This window comes from Crinia signifera, chromosome 2 (genome assembly GCF_055691185.1).
Source record: "Crinia signifera chromosome 2, ASM5569118v1, whole genome shotgun sequence".
Lineage (NCBI taxonomy): Eukaryota > Metazoa > Chordata > Amphibia > Anura > Myobatrachidae > Crinia > Crinia signifera.
This window is the reverse complement of record NC_139218.1, coordinates 59,965,344-59,991,578: the sequence shown is the minus strand read 5'-3', so window position 1 is coordinate 59,991,578 and position 26,235 is coordinate 59,965,344. Positions and strand designations below refer to the sequence as shown.

At 45.1% G+C, this 26,235-nt stretch overlaps 1 protein-coding gene and 1 long non-coding RNA gene across 10 annotated transcripts in view; both read right to left on the bottom strand.

The window, feature by feature from the left end:
- The window catches only part of SGSM2 (small G protein signaling modulator 2), a 318,515-nt gene that overhangs the window by 267,722 nt on the left and 24,558 nt on the right, over positions 1 to 26,235 (bottom strand). The window lies entirely within an intron of this gene.
- Positions 2,426 to 6,012, bottom strand: LOC146059742 (uncharacterized). The gene is made up of 3 exons (XR_014470308.1): positions 5,917 to 6,012; positions 4,965 to 5,183; positions 2,426 to 2,723 (listed from the first exon to the last, which is right to left on the bottom strand). It is a non-coding gene; the product is annotated as an uncharacterized LOC146059742 (long non-coding RNA).

Here is a 26,235-nt window from a genome sequence, read left to right as displayed (position 1 = left end):
CTGTTTTTTTTTACCTGAATGTCAACACAGTCGACATGGACACAGTTTAAAGTGCACCATACACCCTCGCATTACTCGCTGCGCTCGGTATGTGTCGGGCACGGTGCCTCTCTGCGCTCGGCACATTATTTTATTGCCCCACCACTCCCTAGTGGATGGTAGGGCATGAAATACCGCCTGTCGGTACATGTCGGCTCAAAAAACAGTGAAAAAACCATGTCGAACTTTTGACTGTCGACCTACACGCTGTCAAACTAATGACCTTTTGAACTAACGACCTGTCGAACTAATGACCTGTCGACCTAGAACCATGTCAACCTTTTCCCATGTCAACCTTTTCACCTAATGGTGTCGACCTAATGACTGTTAATGCTGTAGACAATAATGCTGTAGACCAAATTACCGCATCCCGGAATAACCCTGGTTCTCTGTTCAGTGTGAAAGGGGTATAAAGGAATTTGGGTTTTCCAAAGGCCTCTGTAGTAAAGTAAAATTTTAGGATGCACCAATATTATACATTCCTGTGTAATTATTCCGGTACAGCCAAATAAAGATTATTGCAGCATGAGGTATATTTCAGGCGACACTTCATATGACTTGAAGTGTTCCCTCAGCTGTGCTACATAAGGCACAACAGCAGACGAGCAACTTAACATATTTGATTTGCCAAAACTTTTATGGCAATGTATGAGCATCCTGCACAGCATCTCTCTATTACTTTAATAATTCATGTAAAAAAAAAAATCACATTTTCCTTTTAAAATATTCAAGTAACTATTGGCAACAAATCAATACATCAGTAACTGCTCATATCACATTTTCATTTCAACTATTTGTGTTTGTCTTTCTGCAAGTTTTAAACAAGGTGGATTGAGTTTATATTACATTATTTTATGTTCATCATATAATATTACAAAAGTAATTTTAATTCCTATTTGAAAAAAGTAGATTTTATTGCACAAGTAGGCATCTGAATAGTTGAACTGGTTAGATTTTATTTAAAGTATTAACCCAGTGGTTCCCAAACTGTGCGCCTAGGCTCCCTGGGGTGCCTCGGAGCACTTGCAGAGGTGCCTCAGGTTGGTGGTCCAGAACCAATTCAAATTATTTATGGCCAATGAAACAGGCAAAATCAGTGCTTGTGGCTTCCAATTATAAAATATGTGGTGAAACAGAAGTGAATCGTGTTCCTCACCACATAACTGGACCTAAGGATGACATTTAAGCACAACTTATTTAATTTAATTTCTTTATTTTTTATTCTTGGTAACAAACTTTGGCCTAGGGGTGCCCTGAAAAATATTCTGATACTCTAGGGTGCCGTGATTCAAAAAAGTTTGGGAACCTCGGTATTAACCTGTATTTACATATCTACCATCTTTGCGGTTGCTGCAGGAGGGATGTTAGCAAGGGCCTAACTACCATAGGTGCAAGGGAAGCAGCTGCTATGGGGCCCAGAGCTGAATGGGGCCCATCTTTGCTGTCTTATATGTTTTACATACATTTGTCACCATCAATTGTTAAATAGGGGGCCCTTACACACTTTTGCTATGGGGCCTACGAATATCTAGGTACGCCTCTACATGTTAGTGTGCGCCAAAGGCCAGCATCTGAAAATAGGAGTCATGACATTGCGGTTTGGGGGTGTGGTCTCACGGCAAGTGCCGCGATCTCGACCATGCCTCTGTTCTTGTATCTGTGGAGACATATCCAGAGCTGAATGATCTGCTGACATGATCCTGTCCACCTATCCCACTGAATAGACGCGGTGCAATTCAGAGTAGGAAGTGCTATTTCCCCTCATGCATGCGTGATGCATATGCATGCAAAATCATTCAATAATCACTCAATTTGCATATTCTCTAATTAGCAATCCATGCTGAATTAGACCCTCTTTTTCATTTGGATGACTGAGCATGTGGAAAACAGGACTCTATATAATGTCAATGCATAATGGTATATTTATGAAACTTCACCTTCTGCACCCTTATCTAACCATCTTCCAAACTGCCTACAAATAGGAGGTGAAGAGATGCCATTTGCTCAGCTCTTAGCATTCCCAGATAAATGGTGACTTGTGTCTATGGCAACAGAAGAGGGACACAAATCTGTGCCTTCAAACACTAGCGGTGCGTTTTTGCCCAGAGTGGATGCACAGCGATGATGGGGAAAATCGAAGGGCTTACGCCCTTATCTACTATGGTTTTTGCTAAAGGGTATAGCTGTTGCTAATTTCAAATAGTCTGTAAATGGCTGCTTACATCTTTAAACTGCTATTAAATCGATTATAAATACACATATAAACCATATCATTTCCAGTTGATCCTAATTTATACAGCTGTGGAATGGAGGAAGGAAAGCTTCTACTTTATGAAATTAAATGTAAATAAATGTTTGCATAATGACATAAAGGAGAAATCTACAGTTTAATTAAATTGGACTCTGGGGCCAAAATAATGTGATTCAATAACAGAAAATGCAAAAAATTTGTTTATGCAGACCAGGAATCTCCACACAAATATCCACGTTTATTGCTTCCTTAGAAGCAAGACGCAGAAGAGAAAACAATTGAATCTCCCTCATTAAGTAAAGAATATGAAGTGATGAGAGAGAACAACTGTCTTGGATTATATGTTGCAAGAAGAGTCAATCCTGTGCAAATCCTCAGGGTCATATTTTCATCACTGACTGAAGCCTATCAGCATTCAGAGGTAATATGAATGCTGCAAATAAAGAAAATCGGAGACGGTGATTCTAAAGAAGATGTCACATCAGTGATTTGTAACCTTTTCTCACAATCTGTTTGGTGACAGGAAGTAGTATATATGAGGCAAGCAATGTCAGAGGAATATTATACTCACAGCAAATGCATGAGATAAGAGCATTCTCAATAGTATATGGCTTTCATCCTTTCATCTAAGCATGATATTCAACAATGGCATTTAAAAAAATGGCAGATGTAACATGGTGGTAAGGGGGGGCGTACTTGCCTACTGTTGGAAACTAGTTTCAGGGAGATTCTAGATGGTGTGAGAGCTTTCATGCCACGCGGGTGAAGGGGCGTGTAATGTGCGAAGGGATGGACGCCAAGTTACACACACAAAAGGGGCCAGTGTTTGCCAGTGGTGCAAGTAGAATTTTTTTCTCAGTGGTACTGGTAGCGCACGCCGCAGGCGTGGTCATATGTCAAATGGGAGTGGTTACATGAAACTAGGGGAGTGGCTAAATGACAATAAGGGCAAGGCCACATTGTGCCACACCATAATTTTTATTGCACATTATGTCACACACCGTAACGTTTAATACATATTATGCCACAAACCGTAATACTTATTACACATTGTGCCACACACCGTAATACTTATTACACATTACGCTAAACACACTGTAATGCCCATTTCACATTATTTTGCGATATACACCTACTGGTTTATGAGCTGCACATGCCAAATGTAGAGTGTCCACCGTGTGGCGTTGTGTCTATGGGCCAGATGTACTAAGCTTCAAAAGTGATAAAATGAAAAGTGATAAACCACCAGCCAATCATCTCTTAACTGCCATACTCCATGCTGTGTTTGAAAAATGATAGGTAGGAGCTGATTGGTTGGTGGTTTTTCACTCTCCATTTTATCACTTTTCAAGGCTTAGTACATCTCACCCTAAATATGACAGATTGGTCCTAGCGTTAGGTACAGTATAATAACATTTATTAACCAGTCACAATGTTGGTATTGGCAGAAACGTGAATAAAAAAACTACAATTAATAAAAAAATAACATCAGGACGTACAATATAATTAAAACATTGCACATGATATGGCATGGATGAATATCACTACACGATGAATCCATAAATAAGACACAAAGCTGATTATGGTCAAATTATAATAAGATAACAATGAGTGATCAGAAAACTAGCTGCAAAGGGCTGACACATTTGCCTCCCTGAGACCCCACGTAAAAGCCCCCATACACAGGTCCAATTTGGTCTGTTTTTGTCCGATTACGATGGATCGCGTGAAAACTGGCCAAATCTGATGTGTTTTGATATCCGATCCGATGCTTGTACATATCACCTCCAACATAAGATAGCCATGTATATGGTCTACAATATCTGCGTTCCTCTCCTAGGGACAAGACATTCCTCCGTTCCTCTACTGTGAGGAATCTCACTTTGGGGGGACATGCTAGTAGATCCAACCAAACAGTATTTTCCAACCAGTCACGTGCACACAGGCGGAGCTGCTCTCGTTCACTCCCTGCGCTCCCCAAAGTTCACCAGCTGGCGGAGGGCAGACCAGCAGATGGGGACATGTGAGCGTCTCACTCGTTTGCACATCCCATTGCCGAGAACGTCTCCATCTGTACACTGTACGATTCTCTGGATGGATAGACCACATATGTGTATAGTGTTCGTCCAGCATTAATAATGACAGTAGCCTACAGATATCGAACAGTAAAAATAATAATGAAACATATATATATATATATATATATATATATATATATATATATATATTTCAAAGAATAGTTGCAGAGACTTTAGGAGAGTGAGTGGGCAGAGATAGGGAGGAAGATGCCGTGGGAAAGTTTCTGCAAGTCCCAGTGGATTCTGCGTAGGTGGACCAGGTTTTGATAGCAGTTCTGGTTGGTTTCCCATTCTACAGAGGGAGGTTGGGCTGCTTTCCATGCATAACTTAATTTCAGCTTCCTTCGGATAATGCTAATGAGTTATCTCTTTTATTTCTTTATGCCCAAAGGGTGCAGAACAGACACACACAGATATAAAGCCAGAATAGATAGGAATCAGATAGAAACCATTAACGAGGTACATCTGTCAAAGACTGGGAATCTTCTATGTAAGTCATTGTCTTGAGACTCTACATTTAACACTTTTATCAGAGGAATGACAAGTACCATGTGCATCTATCATATATGTTTATATCAGAAAGCATGCATATTTACCAGCATAAAGGTTTATAGATCAGCTCTTTATCAGGAATCGGCCCTTTAAATGTATTGACCCCAAAAGACTGATTTTCTTATTGTGATGATCAGGGCCAGCTGGCAGCAGTAAGCATAGACTTGTTACATATATCTGCCCATTCATGGGGCCCATCTGTGCATGCGAGACCAAGTATTGCTGCACTGCATTAGAAGAAGATCTGGCTTCGTCTTCCAGCACTGGTTTAATAAAAAATAGAAAACTAATATTAAAAATGTATCTATTTATCCATCTTTCCTGATATCTACTGTGTTTTCACCAGTAATTGTATTGGGAAGCTATCGCCGACAGGGACTCTAAGGAGGGGTGGGGGGTAACCCAAGATCAGGCCTCTCTGAAACCATCCAAAAATGCAGCCACCCCCATGAGATAGCATGGCCACATCCTTTTCTAAGGAAGCATCGTCCTATCAATGGGTCAGGTTTACATGTATGTATGTATATATATATATATATATATATATATATAGGGGGTATGCAGCCCGGCACTCCTCTAACTGGTCGATTGCCCCGGTGCCCTTCCACAGGGGGATGGGTACAGTTGGAAAGAAGGATGGCACTCAGGAGACTTTAAAACTCGTGCTGTATTTTGCTCTTGTTTGCACTTCAAATACAGCACGAGTTTTAAAGTCTCCTGAGTGCCATCCTTCTTTCCAACTATCTATCTATATATATATATATATATATATATATATATATATATATAATTGCAGCAGGATCCGGCTCTCCATATAAGTAAATCAGCGCCGGGTGCCCATATAGCATAACAGACAGCAGGACAAGGAAGATATAGCACTCCAGGCGACTTGATGAAGGAAATACTCACAGACCAGTTAAGGTTCACAACGTTTCAATGCCCGTTTATTAGTGGCATTTTCGTCAGGTATAAAAAAAGAATACAAAACAGTCTTACCTTTAAACACCCAAGTGAGCACACTGGGAGGCTGGGGGAGGGGCGGAAGCCTCCGCCCTGCCTGCTGGCACATATGAATGACATCACAAAACATAATCAGAGTGCACCCGTCACCGTGGTTACAGGAGTATACAAACAGCGTCACAAGAACAACAAAACAAAGCAGCATGATCTGTGAAAAAAAACAATAATGAAAATCAGCGCTAGGCTTAATCAAATATACATCACATCTATTGCATTCAAGGCACTTAATGCCTAGGAGGCACAGACTGTTTGCAATCAAGAATACTAATAACTGATTAGCTACATGCTAACAGAGCATATTATAAAAAGGATCCCAAACCCAGATGTTCGTTAAGACCCCTAGGTGCAACTGTGCCCAGGCGAAAGATCCACCTGGTTTCAAGCTGAATCAGTTTCTTAGACCGATCTCCCCCTCGTATAGAGGCAGGGAGGTGGTCAATCATGCGGTATCTTAGAGATGAAAGGGGGTGAGGGTGGCTGCAAAAATGGCGTGCGACCGGTTGATCGCTATGTCCCTTAATAATGGCATTTCTAATTGCTGATCTGTGGGCTGTCATACGCTCTTTGAATTGGCATTCAGTTTTGCCAATGTATGACAGTCCACAGGGACAGAGGATCTGATATATAACATACCTGGAGGAACAATTGAGGCGGTGGGTAATATACATAGTTTTCCCAGATAGTGAATGGGAGAATGTATCCCCCGGGATCATAAATTGGCACGTAACACACGTACATCTGATACACCCCTTCCGGGTATTGGCATATATGTCTGTAGGAGTTGCAAGGTCAGAGATATCTGCTCTCACCAAGATATCTCTAAGATTGCGCCCCCTAGTGTAACAAGCAAGAAGCCTGGTATCAGCCAGTTTAAGGTCTTTATCCCCTTGGATAATAGGCCATAGTTTTTTAGAGATATTATTAATATTTTCACTAGATGGATTATACTGGCATACCCATGGGATCATTTCCCCTTTGTCTTTCTTAATGGCAACTTGGTTGATGAGTGTGTTACGGTCTAATGCAAGTACTCGTTGTTTTTCACGTCTCAACTGTTCAATATGATAACCTCTATTCACAAATTTGGATATCATATTATCCATTTCAGCATCTGCCACCACGGGATCAGATGTAATACGCCGAATGCGCAACAACTGAGAGTAGGGAAGGCCACGTTTAAGTGGCTTGGGGTGAAAACTGTCTGACCTCAGCAGATTATTTCTATCTGTGGGTTTACTGTATAATGATGTACAAATAATACCTTCTTTTACAGCAATGTTGACATCTAAATATTCGATGTTATCGCAGCTCACTTTATGCGTTAATTTCACCGGATGATCTCTCAAGTTGTGACTATCGATGGTATTAATCAATTTCTCAACAGGCCCCCTCCATAATATCAACAAATCATCGATGTATCGACAGTAGAAGAATACATCTGTCGACACATCGATGTTATCGAAGAATATCGATTGTTCCACCTCAAACATGTAGATGTTAGAATAGGCCGGTGCCATGGCAGAACCCATGGCACACCCACGGCACTGAAGGTAAAAGCAATTGTCATACAGAAAGTAATTTTTGGTCAAGATCATTTGTAACAAATCAATATGAAAATTCAATTTCTCACCAGCAAACGTCCCGGTTTGTTCAAAAAGTCTCCTCACTGCCGCCAATCCCCCATCATGAGGGATGACCGTGTAGAGACTTTGGACATCGATACTACACAGAACAATATTGAGAGGTATTGCTGCCAAACTGGATAAACGTCTGAGCAGGGTATTAGTATCCAACAGGAAGCGAGGGTGTACTTGAATGAGTGGCTGCATGATAGAATCCAAGTATAAAGCCACAGGTTGAAAAAGCGAATTCACTGCTGATATAATTGGCCTTCCCGGAGGCTTGGAAAGAGTCTTATGCACTTTGGGAGTAGTATACAGTACTGGTACCACAGGGTGAGGTGGCAGCAGCGCTGCATGTAATTTTTCTGAAATGAATTCATTATCCAGGCCATATTTCAGAAGTGTCGCTAGATCTTTGGTGTACACAGCAGTGGGGTCATTTTGAAGCTTCAAATAGGTATCAGCATCAGACAGTTGGCGTGCAATTTCGTCCTTGTAATCCTGTAAATTTTGTATCACTAGGGCTCCCCCTTTATCCGCTGGGCGGAATATTAGATCTTTGTTAGAAGCCAGCTTCGTGAGTGCCGTGGCTTCGTCCCTTGACATATTATTGCGGATTTTGGACGGTTGTGCAGTAACCAAGTTTGTCTGCTGATCCAACAATCTGGTAAATGTCTTAATCGACGCATTCGAAGATAACGGGTCAAAGGATGATTTGGGCATCAGCCTGGCAACTTTAGGTGGGAGTTGTTCTGTTGATACAGCTGGTGAAGGATCTCTGGGTTTAGCAAAGTATTCCTTTAGTTTTAATTGGCGATATAGGCAGTATTTTTCAACTTGCCACTGGAGGGGGTCTTGGGGATAGGTAGGCACAAACGACAATCCTTTCATAAGAACTTTATGTTCAATTGGATTGAGCTCATAATCGGATAAATTGATCACTAGATCTTGTAATTCTTCGGGGGTCTGCCTAAACGACCCCTGCCTACGCCACTGTTTACTGCGACGGGTAAACCGGCGTTGCCTCCCCTTTCTCGGCGTTTGTCCTTGGTAGGCACCCCTAAAGGGCCACTTTGTGTAGCTGATGGCATGGGGGTTTCAGAATCACTAGCCGTAGATGTATTTTCCCTCGATGTATCTAAATTCCTTTGTGGCCGTTGACGCCGTCGGAAGAAAGGTTTTTTGCGGTCATCACGATACGATGTATCGGTCCAGCGGTATACTGTATAATTAGCATAATCATTGTCTACCTTAGCTTTCTTCTCAGCTTTAAAACGGATTAAATCACGTTTGTATGTCTGGATCTGGTTAGACAATTTGGTGTACCAGTCCACCGTCGTATCGCTTTCCAGCAATGGTTTACAGGTAAGTTCAAGGTCAATGATTTTAGTTTTAATAGCCTCCATTTCTTTAGTAGATTGCTCAATAATAAGTACAATGAGATCTAAGGAACACTTGTTCAGTATTCCTACCCACTTCTTACAAAAAGCGGGGTCATTCCGGCCAATTGTTGGCGAGTTCCTAACCCGCAGCCCGCGGGGGATTTTTTTAGACCGATAATAATCACTCAATGTCAGACAGTGGTAGTAATAATCGATCTCTTTTCTTTTAAGCCGCAGTAATTGATAATAGCTGTCCTCATTAGACTTAGCTTCATCCTGCTCCTCCAATATACCCGTGTACAAGATTTTATTAATCTCAGCTTCAGAATAACTATGCAGGTCTCCCAGCGTATCCATAGCATGGATTCCTTAACAAGTGTTCCTTAGATCTCATTGTACTTATTATTGAGCAATCTACTAAAGAAATGGAGGCTATTAAAACTAAAATCATTGACCTTGAACTTACCTGTAAACCATTGCTGGAAAGCGATACGACGGTGGACTGGTACACCAAATTGTCTAACCAGATCCAGACATACAAACGTGATTTAATCCGTTTTAAAGCTGAGAAGAAAGCTAAGGTAGACAATGATTATGCTAATTATACAGTATACCGCTGGACCGATACATCGTATCGTGATGACCGCAAAAAACCTTTCTTCCGACGGCGTCAACGGCCACAAAGGAATTTAGATACATCGAGGGAAAATACATCTACGGCTAGTGATTCTGAAACCCCCATGCCATCAGCTACACAAAGTGGCCCTTTAGGGGTGCCTACCAAGGACAAACGCCGAGAAAGGGGAGGCAACGCCGGTTTACCCGTCGCAGTAAACAGTGGCGTAGGCAGGGGTCGTTTAGGCAGACCCCCGAAGAATTACAAGATCTAGTGATCAATTTATCCGATTATGAGCTCAATCCAATTGAACATAAAGTTCTTATGAAAGGATTGTCGTTTGTGCCTACCTATCCCCAAGACCCCCTCCAGTGGCAAGTTGAAAAATACTGCCTATATCGCCAATTAAAACTAAAGGAATACTTTGCTAAACCCAGAGATCCTTCACCAGCTGTATCAACAGAACAACTCCCACCTAAAGTTGCCAGGCTGATGCCCAAATCATCCTTTGACCCGTTATCTTCGAATGCGTCGATTAAGACATTTACCAGATTGTTGGATCAGCAGACAAACTTGGTTACTGCACAACCGTCCAAAATCCGCAATAATATGTCAAGGGACGAAGCCACGGCACTCACGAAGCTGGCTTCTAACAAAGATCTAATATTCCGCCCAGCGGATAAAGGGGGAGCCCTAGTGATACAAAATTTACAGGATTACAAGGACGAAATTGCACGCCAACTGTCTGATGCTGATACCTATTTGAAGCTTCAAAATGACCCCACTGCTGTGTACACCAAAGATCTAGCGACACTTCTGAAATATGGCCTGGATAATGAATTCATTTCAGAAAAATTACATGCAGCGCTGCTGCCACCTCACCCTGTGGTACCAGTACTGTATACTACTCCCAAAGTGCATAAGACTCTTTCCAAGCCTCCGGGAAGGCCAATTATATCAGCAGTGAATTCGCTTTTTCAACCTGTGGCTTTATACTTGGATTCTATCATGCAGCCACTCATTCAAGTACACCCTCGCTTCCTGTTGGATACTAATACCCTGCTCAGACGTTTATCCAGTTTGGCAGCAATACCTCTCAATATTGTTCTGTGTAGTATCGATGTCCAAAGTCTCTACACGGTCATCCCTCATGATGGGGGATTGGCGGCAGTGAGGAGACTTTTTGAACAAACCGGGACGTTTGCTGGTGAGAAATTGAATTTTCATATTGATTTGTTACAAATGATCTTGACCAAAAATTACTTTCTGTATGACAATTGCTTTTACCTTCAGTGCCGTGGGTGTGCCATGGGTTCTGCCATGGCACCGGCCTATTCTAACATCTACATGTTTGAGGTGGAACAATCGATATTCTTCGATAACATCGATGTGTCGACAGATGTATTCTTCTACTGTCGATACATCGATGATTTGTTGATATTATGGAGGGGGCCTGTTGAGAAATTGATTAATACCATCGATAGTCACAACTTGAGAGATCATCCGGTGAAATTAACGCATAAAGTGAGCTGCGATAACATCGAATATTTAGATGTCAACATTGCTGTAAAAGAAGGTATTATTTGTACATCATTATACAGTAAACCCACAGATAGAAATAATCTGCTGAGGTCAGACAGTTTTCACCCCAAGCCACTTAAACGTGGCCTTCCCTACTCTCAGTTGTTGCGCATTCGGCGTATTACATCTGATCCCGTGGTGGCAGATGCTGAAATGGATAATATGATATCCAAATTTGTGAATAGAGGTTATCATATTGAACAGTTGAGACGTGAAAAACAACGAGTACTTGCATTAGACCGTAACACACTCATCAACCAAGTTGCCATTAAGAAAGACAAAGGGGAAATGATCCCATGGGTATGCCAGTATAATCCATCTAGTGAAAATATTAATAATATCTCTAAAAAACTATGGCCTATTATCCAAGGGGATAAAGACCTTAAACTGGCTGATACCAGGCTTCTTGCTTGTTACACTAGGGGGCGCAATCTTAGAGATATCTTGGTGAGAGCAGATATCTCTGACCTTGCAACTCCTACAGACATATATGCCAATACCCGGAAGGGGTGTATCAGATGTACGTGTGTTACGTGCCAATTTATGATCCCGGGGGATACATTCTCCCATCCACTATCTGGGAAAACTATGTATATTACCCACCGCCTCAATTGTTCCTCCAGGTATGTTATATATCAGATCCTCTGTCCCTGTGGACTGTCATACATTGGCAAAACTGAATGCCAATTCAAAGAGCGTATGACAGCCCACAGATCAGCAATTAGAAATGCCATTATTAAGGGACATAGCGATCAACCGGTCGCACGCCATTTTTGCAGCCACCCTCACCCCCTTTCATCTCTAAGATACCGCATCTCTAAGAAACTGATTCAGCTTGAAACCAGGTGGATCTTTCGCCTGGGCACAGTTGCACCTAGGGGTCTTAACGAACATCTGGGTTTGGGATCCTTTTTATAATATGCTCTGTTAGCATGTAGCTAATCAGTTATTAGTATTCTTGATTGCAAACAGTCTGTGCCTCCTAGGCATTAAGTGCCTTGAATGCAATAGATGTGATGTATATTTGATTAAGCCTAGCGCTGATTTTCATTATTGTTTTTTTTCACAGATCATGCTGCTTTGTTTTGTTGTTCTTGTGACGCTGTTTGTATACTCCTGTAACCACGGTGACGGGTGCACTCTGATTATGTTTTGTGATGTCATTCATATGTGCCAGCAGGCAGGGCGGAGGCTTCCGCCCCTCCCCCAGCCTCCCAGTGTGCTCACTTGGGTGTTTAAAGGTAAGACTGTTTTGTATTCTTTTTTTATACCTGACGAAAATGCCACTAATAAACGGGCATTGAAACGTTGTGAACCTTAACTGGTCTGTGAGTATTTCCTTCATCAAGTCGCCTGGAGTGCTATATCTTCCTTGTCCTGCTATATATATATATATATATATATATATATATATATATATATATATATATATATATGCCCATTGAAACTTCCAGGTAAGAAACCCAGAAGTCCAGGAAACGGCGGGGATCACAAAGGGCAGCCCATATCGGCAGTGGCAAATATCCCATTAGGCACGTGAGGCACGTGCCTAGGGGAGGCACATGTTGGGGGGTGGCACTTGGTTGCTTGTTTTAGTACTGTCAGCCTAAAATGCACCAGTAACTGCAAAATAATTCCATTGTACTGTAACAAATGCCATCTTGAATAGAGTGTAAACAGATAGGACATGCACATACTGCCACTGTTAGCTATCCTACTGTAAAATATAAATAAAGGATGAAAATAATTAATATGTATGCATAATTAAAACAAAAAAAATCAGTGGCTTTTTTATTATTATAATTAATTGGCACACGTAATTGAGGGCTAACCAATCAATGACAATAATACAATTAGGGGGGGGGGTTGGCTGTTACTGTTGTGCCTAGGGGCACCCTCCCCTGTAAATTCGCCCCCGCATATCGGGAGAGCTACCCCTTGCGTTGCTCATTGCATACAATATGTCGGTGTTTGGTACAGTACATCCCGCCCCTTATCGTCTACATTTTTTATGCTTGCCTATCGCTACGTTATTTTTACCTGGTGTTATACTACTCCTCAAAGATTACTCATCAAGATTACAAATAAATATATATATATAAAAAAAGGCAGCTATTAGATATGGTTCATATAGGCAAAATTGTTACCGGCTATCTGGCCAGGCTGAGCAAAAAAAAAAAAAAGGCATTTATAAGGGATTTAACTATGACTTATTACTTATGAGGACAATAATAACGTATTAAGTGGCACATACTGTACTGTACGTATGCATTCCGTTAGCTAGAAGCCGATATAAATTAGCATTAGTACTGTTTTTTTATACATGCAATGAAAATAAATGTTATTCTTGTGTAATACAAATGTATTATATTTTTACATGATAGTCTTTAAATAAACAGGAAATACAAATTTATTTATCATGGGGACAACACTTATTATTCCACTAGGTGATTCATCGCGCCCTACGGGCGCTCTTCACACCGTCGTAAGGTGCTGCGCCCCCTTAATTTGTGAACATTTGTATATGAGAAAGATGGTTAGAATTGTATGAAAGATGGCCTGTATTGCAACTTGAGTTATAGGTGAAATGTGTTAAATAGAGAGCATATGATGTGGAAGGGGGTGTGTATTGTATTATTTAATTAAAAAGCGGTTACAGAGTAAGATGTACATTGATAGTGTGGAGGGTACAGTGACATTTGTGGGTGTGGGGGGGGGGCTGTGTGTGCATGTTGTTTAGGTGTGTGTGCAATAGTATAGTAGGGTGTTTCTGAGTCAGCGGCTCCCCACTGGCGGAGGTCATGACCAATGTTCCCTCTAATTTTACGAAGGCTTTGTGCAGAAAAAGATATTGGCTGTGCAACTTTGGAAGGAAATGTACATTTTTGTGCGTCACATAACGTATACAGGCCTAGGTTTCGAGTTCTGTTGAGTTAATAAAGCAATTTGAATGTTTACAGACTTCACACACCACACATATAGACTATAGCAGTGATTTTCAACCTTATTAAACTCGTGGCACACTAAAACAAGATTTTAACCTTTGTGCGCTCAGTTGTAATGTGCGCGGGCTCGGCGAGTTGTGTGCGTGCGCACACGCGCACAGCTTAGAGGGAACACTGGTCATGACACAGGAAAACAGGAGGCTGGGTAGTGATAGGGGTGTGTGGGCATAAGGGGGACTAAAGAGGAGGGTGGGAGATACTGTGCAGCTTCTGCCAGTGGGTGAGGGTCCAGCGTGGCACTACAGGAGTACAGGATGGTGGCCCTTAGTCAGTGTCTCCTCCTACTGGGTGGGAGTTCGGGTGCATGAGAGCAGGAGGCTGGGCTATGATTCATGATAGGGGCATGTGGGCAAAACAGCGTCAGCGACTCCCCAGTGGTGGAAGTTACGGTTCAGGAGAGCAGGAAGCTGGGTAGTGATGAGGGGTGTGTGAGTATACGGGGGACTAAAAAGGGGCTTAGGGGTGCCGTGAATTGCGGGAGGGGCGCGGGGGTGCCGTGAATCAAGGGAGGGAGGGGGCGCAGGTGTCGGCGAATCGCGGGAGAGGGCGGGGGTCCGCAAAGCGTGGGAGGGGGCGTGAATTGCGCGAGGGGGGGTTTGCGAATCGCGTGAGGGGGGGTGCGCGGGGGTCTGTGAATTGCGGGGGGGGGCACGGGGCGCGATGAATCACCTAGTTGGTTATATATTCTTGTAGAAGGATGGTAGGATGTTGCTGTCATTCAGAATGCATTTACATAAACAGTAATAGTAGCAGTAAAAGATCTGACTTAAAACACCTACAGTAAAACAGAACAGGTGTTATATATTATACAAAGAATTGGTTGATGATGTCTAGGTTGACGTGCACATAGTTCATAGTTGTCACTGGAAAAAAATTGCTACACGAAAAAATCAACACAGAAAGTTCAACACATGTAAATGTTGACATAAGTGTGGCACTTCATCGGTGTCCATGTCGACACATGAGAATGAATATGAAAGCATTCAAAAAAAGAAAAATAAATCTTCAAAAACTCATGTCAACCTTTTTCATTGTCGACCATAGCCGTGCATGTGCCATTTAATCCTGGGGTTGCTTCGAATCGCGTGCGGGGGGGGAGGGGGGAGGAGGTGAGTGGTGCCGCGAATCGTGGGAGGGGGGGGGGCGGGGGGTTGCGGTGAATCGCGGGAGGGTGGGGGGTTGCCGCAATGACAGGAGGGGGAGTCAGGGGTGGGGAATCGCGGTTGGGGGGGTCGTGGGGGGCACCGTGAACCTCGCGAGGGGGGGCCCGGGGGGTTGGCGCAAATCACGGGAGGGGGGGTCGCGGGGTGCCGCGAATCGCAGGAGGGGGGGTGTAACGGGGTGGGGCCGCGAATTGCGGGAGTCACCGGGGGTGCCGCGAATTGCGGGGGGTGTGCTGCAAATCGTGGGAGGGGGGTCGCGGGGGTGCCGCGAATCGCCACAAGAAAAAATCAACACAGAAAGGTCAACACATGTAAATGTTGACATAAGTGTGGCACTTCATTGGTGTCCATGTCGACACATGAGAATGAATATGAAAACATTGAAAAAGTGAAAAATAAATCTTGTCAACCTTTTTCATTGTCGACCATAGCCATGTCAGTGTTTTGCATGTGCCATTTAATCGTGGGGATGCCGTGAATGGGGGGGGGGAGGGAGGGAGGTGCATACCTCCCAACATGACCCTCTCCAGGAGGGACGCATTGCTCTGTTTCTGGACTTTCTTCTTAATTTATGAATTACCATCACCTGTGCTTAAACACCTTTCTTATCAATTACCCTGTTTAAAACAGGTGATGACAATCATAAATTAAGATGGAAGTCCACAAACAGAGCATTCTGTCCCTCCTGGAGAGGTTGGGAGGTATGGAGGTGTGGGGCGCTCACCTGGTGTGTCTGGTGAGTAGCTGTGTCTTTGCTGTTTAACATGGAGAGGCAGAGGGTGTCTGCCACTGTCTGTGGGCTCACTGGGCTGGTTCTGTCATGTGAGTCAGTCATGTGAGTCAGTCATGTGAGCATACCTCCCATCTGTCACGATTACAGCGGGACAGTCCCGATTTTCGGGTCCTGTCCCGCTGTCCCACCCGCGGCAGGCATTGTCCCGCTGCGGGGGTGGCAGTTGGGAGACCCCCCCAATCTAATAGAATAGACGCTGTGCGCATGCGTACAGCGTCTATTCTCGTATGAAAATGAGGTTGCGGCTAATTAGCATAAGCCGCGACCTCATTTGCATGTGCCCCGCCCCCTTTTCGGGCAGTGTCCCTATTTCTGAAGCACAGAAGTTGGGAGGTATGATGTGAGCGTTACAGCTTCAGACACACTTTGAGTGACAGATGTAGCCAAATATATAAGAGATAATGGGGGCACCATTATAGTTACAGAAATGTGGATGTCTCTGTCCATTCATGCGCTTGGTTTGAGGGATTACTAAATGGTTTAATGTAAATGGAAACCTAAATAATCCAGAGACAAGGGGTGTATGTAGCCCAAGGCGCAGGTCAGTCTGTAAAACAGAATTACAATGACATTTATTCATAAACTATAATACACAGATAAAGATAATCACGACAGTCGCTTAAAACATTTAAATGCATTAGGAGCGGTTTGGAATAAACCGACTCAGGTTGGAGGATACTTTGATTAAATTTGAACACATTAAGGACTACTCAGCACGAATGCATGCACTTTGGGCCTGATTCTGAGATGCAGAAGGGCCTGATTCAGCAGGGCTTACTAGGGAGCGTACATTCACGGCCTAGCAAGCCCATAAATGCTGCACCCCGTCCGATCGCCTGCCCCTCCGCGCCGAAGAGGGGGCAGCCAATGATGTCATATGACATCAGCCGTCCGCCTGTACAGGCAACAGCCCATCTTATGCGGACACCCATAAATGCTGGGCGTTCCCTTGCTCCAGGCCGGTGTGCGCTCCCTCCCGCACCGTGGTCCCTCCCATACCGGTGCCAATTTTACTAGAGAAACACCCCCGAAGTGTCAATACCACATTAGTCTGTGTATGAGTCACACTCCATGAGTGTCCTGACTTTTAGAGATGCAGGAACATCAGATGCATGGTGTGTGAAATCCAGTGGGTCTTTCTGGGTGGTAATGGGGGGGGGGGGGGGGGTGAAGAAGTGGGCATGTTGCTAAGTGCTTTTGTTCAAAAATACACAACTGCTCATTCAGGAGGCCCTGTCCAGACAGAGAAACCGCACATGACACAAGAGTGGTTCAGGTTTTGATGTTGTGTCCAATAGTGCACCCGGATGGTGCGTCTAAAGGTGCACCGAGACGTGTTGGCAGAGACAGAGCACGCTGAAAATGGTCGTCTTGGAATTTACAAAATTGTCTTCAAAATTAGCAGAAAAACATGGTTGCCACAAAAGATGCGTCACGGTTTGTGTGCAACTCAGAACTAGCCCCTTTAGGTGGTAAATATTTACCATCACATGCAAAAAGGTGAGGGGTGAGAAACTCTGCTACAGAGTGTTCCCAGGTTTGGTACTCTTATGGGCCCCATACATCAGCAATTAATTGTGACAATCCTCAGATCTGGAGATGATTGTACAGATGGAGCGTGGCCCATCTTTGCGGGGGATGGCGGAAGATTCGCCAGCCGCCATCCCCCGTCAGCCGCCGTAAGGGGACGCGCGCGTCCCTTTACAACGGGGCTCCCCCCGGGTCCCCGCCGCCTCGCCGATGGTCGCCCCGGGTCCCCGCCGCCTTGCCACACCCCCCCCTAACCCTGTCGTCTCCCTGAAGCGGAGACGGACAGGGTTCCCGTCCCCCCGCCGACGGGAAACTGGGACGCACGTGCGTGTGAGACGCTTGCATGTCCCAGTCTCTATCGCCGGCGCTCACCAGTGCAAGGGATCTGCGAGCGCCGGCCAAAGATGGGACATGCTACATCTGTATGGCCACTTTTCAGATATGAATGATGATCTTTAGATGGGAAAAATCTGCCGATCACTGAAACAAATCTGTAATGTGTGGGCAAGTCAAATAGATTGTAGAAACCATTTATCCGGGCAAAAAATTTTTTACGAACTCAGTGTTTATCGCGGTAAAACAACAAACGTACAGTTGAATTTTGAACTCATAATGTGAACATAGAGTTAACTTGAAAGACTACTCAGATAGCGGGCAGCCTATAGCTGGATAAAGAAAAGCAGAAGGTCTTATAATGTGTGTGACACATAACTAGGGTTCAGATGATTCAGGTTGGGACCCCCGGGGCTAGAAGTTAGACCTGGAAAATGAATAACGCTGGATTACTGAGTCCTGACTATGGGGGGTTATTCTGGTTTTCTCACAAAGACAAATTCCTTCTGAAATGGACAAAACCATGTGCACTGCAGGGGGGCAGATGTAACTTGTGCAGAGAGAGTGAGATTTGGGTGAGTTATTTTGTTTCTGTGCAGGGAAAATACTGACTGTTTTATTTTTACACTGCAATATAGATTTCAGTTTGAAGTAAAAATCCACCCAAATCTAATTCTCTCTGCACAAGTTACATCTGCCCCACGTGCAGTGCATATGGTTTTGTCCATTAGAGAGTGAATTTGCCTTTGCGAGTAAACCAGAATAACCCCCTATGTTTTTCCTCACGCAGACCAGAAGCACAGGCAGATGTAGTAATGACATAGTTGCCTACCCTCCAGCTTTTAGCGGAAGTCTCCCGCTTTTTAAATCTTTCTCCCGGTCCACCGGAAAGTCCCGGGATCCTCCCGGTTTTTCAGCCTTCTTGCTGAAAAATTGGACTGCGCATGCGCAAAGTGCCGGGGGTAGGTGCCAGCAACGACCAGCGCAATGTCATCATGACGTACCCGGCATCGCTGTCCTCTTAAATTACAGCCGCCGCGGAGATTGGGGAGCAGGAGCGGCAGCAGCGGTAGCGGTGAGTGACGGCCACCGCAGGAGTCAGGACTGGCAGCAGGGAGAGGAGAGTCGGAGCGGCTGGAACCGCTTGCAATATTATTAGGTTAGTCACGCCCACAGATCCGCCTCCTTTTATGTCATGCCTGCCGGGCCCGCCCCCTACTTGATGGAGCTGGCTGCCCTCTCCCGGAGAGGGCAGCTGAAAAGTCAGCAACCCTGAGTAATGCAGGAATATAGATACTGGTAAACTGAGTGCCAGACAATGAAACTGTACCTGATGCAAACTGATACAATGATACTAGTGATGAGCGGGTCCGGATCTCCGGGATCCGACAGATCCGAGTCTGGATCCGAGCCGGCTCGGGAGTTCCCTCCTAAATTCCAGACCGAAAACGAGGCAAAACGTCATCATCGCGGGATCTGGATTCTATATAAGACGCCATCTTTACTCCAGCATAGGAGAGGGAAGAGGGTGGTTGTGCTCTGTGCTGTGTGCTGTGCTATAATAATAATATATTATTTTGCTGCTGCTCACTCGATTAGGGTCTGCAGGGGCTTCTGTACACAAGTCCAGTGTACAGGGGCTGCAGTGGCCAGTGTACAAGGGGCTGTACAGGGGCTGTGTTCAGTGTGACAGGGCTGTGTCCAGTGTGACAGGGCCTGTGTCCAGTGTACAGGGGCTGTGTCCAGTGTGCAGGAGCTGTGTACAGGGGCTGTGTCCAGTGTACAGGGGTTGTGTCCAGTGTACAGGAGCTGTGTACAGGAGCTGTGTCCAGTGTCCAGGGGCTGTGTCCAGGGGCAGTGTCCAGTGTACAGGGGCTGTGTACAGGGGTTGTGTCCAGTGTGACAGGGCCTGTGTCCAGTGTGACAGGGGCTGTGTCCAGTGTACAGGGGTTGTGTCCAGTGTACAGGGGCTGTGTACAGGGGTTGTGTCCAGTGTACAGGGGCTGTGTCCAGTGTACAGGGGTTGTGTCCAGTGTCCTGGGGCTGTGTCCAGGGGCAGTGTCCAGTGTGACGGCTGTGTCCAGTGTACAGGAGCTGTGTCCAGAGGCTGTGTCCATTGTCCAGGGGCTGTGTCCAGTGTGATGGCTGTGTCCAGTGTACAGGAGCTGTGTCCAGAGGCTGTGTCGATTGTCCAGGGGCTGTGTCCAGTGTCCAGGGGCTGTGTCCTGGGGCAGTGTCCAGTGTCCAAGGGCTGTGTCCAGTGTGACAGGCTGTGTCCAGTGTAAAGTAAGAAAAATAAATAAAAGTAATAAATAAAATATAAAAAACATTTTTGGAGGATGATGGAGGAGGAAATAGTGGGAGATCAGCAACCTGATAGAAGTGCTGAAGCTGCTACCACCAGTCATGACAAGGCCGATACCTCTTTGTATTTTTTGCTCTTTGGAGCATTTCTCTTTTTTTGGGATAGTTTATTAAACTGCCACCCTGTCTGCCGCTCTGTTTCCAAGATGTGCCAGGTTGGAAGTGTAAGGTCCACATGTATGTGATGCCCACCATAGGCAAATCTAGAATTATGGTAATAGGTGGTCCCAGATCTAGATACAACAGAAGGGGGACCTTTGCACGGCGTAGCCGCGCGCCAAAAAGGGGCATGGCCTCATGGGAAGTAAGCGTGGCATCACAACCATACACACATTACACATTTTAGCAAACTCCGTAATACCCATTACACATAAAGCCACACACCGAATATGCCAATTACACATAAGGCCACATACCATAATGCCCATTACACATTGTGCCACACATCATGATGCCCATTACATACTATATAACAAACCGTAATGCCCATTACATATTTGCCACATAAGTGCTGCTTACCTACGTGCTCATTGCTAGGGGGTTCTTGCTTGATGGCACCATAGTACCCATTACACATGATGCCGCACACCATAGTACCCATTACACATGATGCCGCACACCATAGTACCCATTACACATGATGCCGCGCACCATAGTACCCATTACACATGATGCTGCACACATAATGTCCCTTACACATGATGCTGCACACATAATGCCCCTTACACATGATGCTGCACACATAATGCCCCTTACACATGATGCTGCACACCGTAATGCCCCTTACACATTAAGCCACACATTATGCGTAATGCCCCCACATATCGCCACTTAAGCAATGCCCTCAAAAGTGCCACTTACTGTAAATTTTTATATGAGCCTTCGCTGCTGCTGCAGGGAGAGATGGAGAGCTGTGCAGCTGTTTCTATGGGGAGAGGAGCAGAGTGCAGCGCAGAGCACGCTCCCACTCCCCTCCTGGTGTCACCTCTAGCCGAGTGGACATTTGAAATATTGTGCGCGCTGTTGTTGTGTGTGACGTCGGGGGAGCACGCCGGGTGCCGGCACCACATGATTAAAGGGGGGGGCGGGCTGAGGTGAAAGCGGGGAGAAGAATTGGAGCGGAAGCTGCAGGGGGTCATTGACAGCTGGGCAGAGAGAAGGGGGCTGCCTGGCTGTATTCAGAGCAATGCAGGTCACGGCTGTTTGAAATAATACCCCTTTCACAACAGAAAATGCAGGGATTTACCCGGGAATGTGGTCCCAGGATCATGCAGGGCTGACCCCTTATGCACCAGCCTAGTCCCTGCATTTTCTGGTGTGAGGGGGAGAGACAACCACTCCCCTCACCCTACCCCCCTTTAACCAACCAGCTATATCTTCGGAACCAACTGACCTATTTACAAAAGACCAGTATCATATTGAAGAACTTTTGGGTTGGCTTCAAATGATTTTGGTCCCGTGAAACTGGGCTGTTTGGTTTTAGAGAAATCTACCCTCAAAGAACATAAACAGTCATGAAATTACATTTAAGAAATTAAAAAAACGGTTTAACCTCAATATCCCTGGAACCAATTAACCCATATGGATCCAGCCTGGTATCAGATTAAAGGCCCAGCGATTTGGGTTCGACTGAGATCAACCTCGAGCTTTAGTGATGATGAAGGGGGAACTGGCAGCCGTTGAACTGGGTGGGGGTCGGAATTAGCGGGTCCCATGTTATCCTATAGGGAAAACGTTCCAGTTTGCCTGGCAGTATCTCAGGGGTTCCCAGGGGTCTAGAAACACGCGCTGGGCTCGTTGGAAAGCCCCATCTCTCAGCTACAAAATGGGCTAATGGGTGGTCCGGTGCACCCCCGGACCACCCCCTAGATTCGCCTACGATGCCCACTGCTGTCGCTTAGCTTAGTCATCCAGCTACCTCGGTATACCCTTTTGGCCCAACTACAGTAAATGAAAACTATTTTGTAAGCTGTGAAGTGATCAAAATTGACTAGAAATGAGTGGAAACTAATGTTATTGAGGTCACTAATACTTTAGGGGCAAAAACAGGCCCAAATTCTGTTATTTTAGCCATTTTTAGAATTTTTTCATACAAATCCAGATCCAAAACCAAAACCCACAAGGGTGGTTTTGCCAAAACCAATCCAGATCCAAAACATGAAGGGAGATCCAGATCCAAAACCAAAACCCGAAAAAGTGGCCGCGGCACATCTCTAAATGATACTGTAATCTTGTAACAGTGTAGGAAATTATAAATACTGGAGCTGGAATGAGTACAGATCACCGTTTAGCCATAATAGAGACTTGAGCAGAAACAAGCGCAGAAAGTGGATTTCAATGACTGATACTCCAAGAAAACCCAGCGCTGCATACTGTTTAGCCATGCTAGAGACTTGAGCTGGTCCAAGTGCAGAGCTCTGTATAATAAAGATAGTGATTTGAGCTAATGCAAGAGCAGAGCCCTGCACAGTATATCGCTGGTCGCTGATGAAAACAGGACACTCAGCAATTGGGTTGCTGAGCAACATATAGCTCAGCAACCAATCGCTCCATGTAGACAGAGCTTAAGGGTTACATTGCGGAGAGGGGGATCACTGGCGTAACTATAGCACCGCAGCCCCCACCACCGTGGGGGGGCGCTGTGCATATGGGGGCGCCGGCGGCTGCGGTGCTATAGTTACACCTCCCCCCAATCCCCCGCAGGCTTACCTATTTCGCTGGTCCTTTTGCTGAGGACCACCACAAAATGGCCGCCCCCATATTGCACACAGTTCTCTGAAACTGTCTGCTGTATGTGGGCGGCCATTTTGTGGTGGTCCTCAGCAGAAGAACGGAGCCGCCGGGACCAGCGCGAAAGGTAAGGTTGCGGGGGATTGGGGGGGTTTGAATGGGCGGCGGGGGCGCCCCCCCCCCCCCTAACGGCGGATTAGGAGGGATTAGGGTTAGGCAATTACAAGTGGGGATTTGGGTTGGGCTGCAGGGAGGAGGACTGGGGTTACCCTCTTACAAGGGGGGGGGGGGGTTCGGTATAGGCTGCAGGATGAAGGGATAAGACTTAGGCAGAGGGGTGCGGCAGAGCCAGAATTAGATCTCATGGCAAAATATCGGTTTGCACCCCGCCCCTCCACAAACAAAATCCATGCACTGTTTGCTTTCCTGATTCATGTCCCCTACATTATTTGTCATTTTTCTGCTTATAGTAATGCCCTTACACATTATGCCACGCACCATAATGCCCATTACACATTATGCCACTCACCACAATGCCCATTATACATTATGCTGCACATCATAATGTTCATTATAAACACATACTGTAATACTCCTTACAGATTATGCCACACACCTTAATAGCCATTGAACATTATGCCACACACCGTAATGCCCCTTATACATTATGCTGCACACCTGGGCGCTCCCCTGAAAATGCAGGCGGGATGATGCCTGCTCAGGGCGGGCAGCTGATGTCACATGATGTCAGCACCCACCCGCCTTTTCGGCGAACGGCAGAGGAAATAAAGGTCCGTTTTCACTAACATTTCTTTCGGAAGAGGAGACCATTGAATGATTTCTCATCCCTTTGGCTACATGCGAGGGGATGTGTTCTCAGACACGCATGTTACCGAATGGATGCGGGCACCACTGGCGGCGGGGGTGGGCGTTTGGCTGGGCGGCGTTAACCTGCTCGCTAAGCAGTGAAAGAACGCTGTTTAGCGAGAGGGTGTGAATCAGGCCCTATGTGTGTGCAGTACATTCTAGATAAAACAATTTTCTTCTCAACTGCATTTGTTTAGTAACAATAAACGTGCAGAACAAAGGAAAACATTTTGTTAATGCTGATTAGACACACGGCAGAAAAAGCTCACGACTACACATTTGCATAAGCCCCCTCAGGGCTCCCATCAATAATCAGTTCAATTATAAGACACCAGTAGAACAAGATAATACTATTTACTTGTACTATTTGTGAGAACTTTCCTTTTAATGGGATATCTAACTAAAACCATGCTTTCCAATATATTAGCTATGTGTACAGGGGAGGAAATTGGGCATATCGGCCTGTATATATTTAAACCATATATTGCTTATTCTCTTGGAAATGTCTGGGATACATCAGAATTTTGGGGAAACAGTAGGCTACCCCCTGCTTCTCTTTCTTGTTATCTTGGCAGGGTGTGGCACACCCAGCACCTTTGGAACTCCCCACTGGGATCTCCAGCAAGATCACGACACTTCTCTATGACAAGCCATCAAGCTTCAAAATAATAGGATAGATGTATGAAGCAGTGATAAGGGAGGAGAAGTGAGCCAGAGGAGAAGTGGCCCATGTGCTCTGTATAATTTTATATAATGCATACTTGCGTACTTTTGAAAACAAGAGATTATGGAGAGATTGTGAAAAGAGATTGTGAAAAGAGATTGTGAACGTGGCACCTAGAAGCGTGGGTGTGTACTGCTACATCTGAGAGGAATCTTTTAAAATTACTTAGATCCAAATGTGGATGAGTCCCAAAGCAGTTAGTAAGAGCTACTATACTTGCTAAAGTGCTGGGAAATGGTGCATATCATTCAATGTAAATGTATCTATCTCTCATTCCTTTTTTTCCCCAAAAAAATGTAACAGTGTAATGTGGGCTAGGTGAAATGAGGGAGATTGGTAGACTAATGAGGGAGAGAGGGAGTCTCCTGCATAATGCAGAAGGGTAGGCAACTATGATATTATGCAAACTATAGATGTTACTTCAGTGCTGATTGGTTGCCATGCGCAACTTCTCCAATAGCTCACTTCTCCTCCTTATCACTGCTTCAATGTTCCTAGTGGAGACCTGGGTCACTGCACTGCTTATGGAAAAATGCACACAAAGTCTTGTGGTGTCCCCCCTTCTTATCGTCCATACACACTGAGTGGCTTTCCCTCTGCCCAGCGCTGACGGAGGGGAAAGGACGGCGTTGCATAGCGGAGCGCTATACAAAGACGTCCTGAAAGCTGCTCATCTGCTGGTACAACCAGCAGATGAGCGGTTTCCAGGCGATGTTAGGGGAGCGGGCAGCAGCGCTCACCGCTCAGCGCCGGGCCATACACACTGGGCGGCATTAAGCTGAAAGCCGCTCAAACCTGCTGTTATGAGCGATTTTCAGCTCAAAGTCACCCAATGTCTATGGGCCTTTACATTCTTCTAGATCTCTCTGCTGCTTTTGACACTGTTGACCACACACTTCTCATACAAACACTATAATCCCTAGGTCTCAAAGACACAGCCCTCTCTTGGTTCTCATCCTACCTATCTAATCGCTCCTTTAGTGTTCGTTTCTCTGATTCTACCTCCTCTTCGCTACCTCTTTCAGTTGGAGTACCTCAGGGTTCAGTTTTAGGTCCCCTGCTTTTCTCAATCTATACCTCATCTCTTGGCAAACTAATCAGCTCCTTTGGATTTCAGTATCATCTGTATGCGGATGATACTCAGCTCTACCTATCCTCCCCGGACCTGTCCCCATCTGTATTGAGCCGTGTCTCTGAATGCCTTTCTGCTCTTCATTCTGGATGTCATCTCGCCACCTCAAACTTAATATCTCAAAACAGAATTAATTATATTTCCGCCAATAAATAGTAGTTACCAACCTGATATCTCTATCGCTGTTGAGAAGATGATCACTCCTACCTCTCAAGCTCGCTGCCTAGGTGTTATCCTTGACTCAGAACTTTCCTTTGTACCCCATATTCAATCTGTCTCAAAATCATGCCACATGCACCTAAAAAACATATTTAAAATTCGCCCTTACCTTACACAAGACACTGCAAAAACTCTAATCCATGCTCTCATCATCTCACGCATTGATTATTGCAATAGTCTCCTTATTGGCCTTCCCCAATACAGACTCTCACCACTACAGTCCATTATGAATGC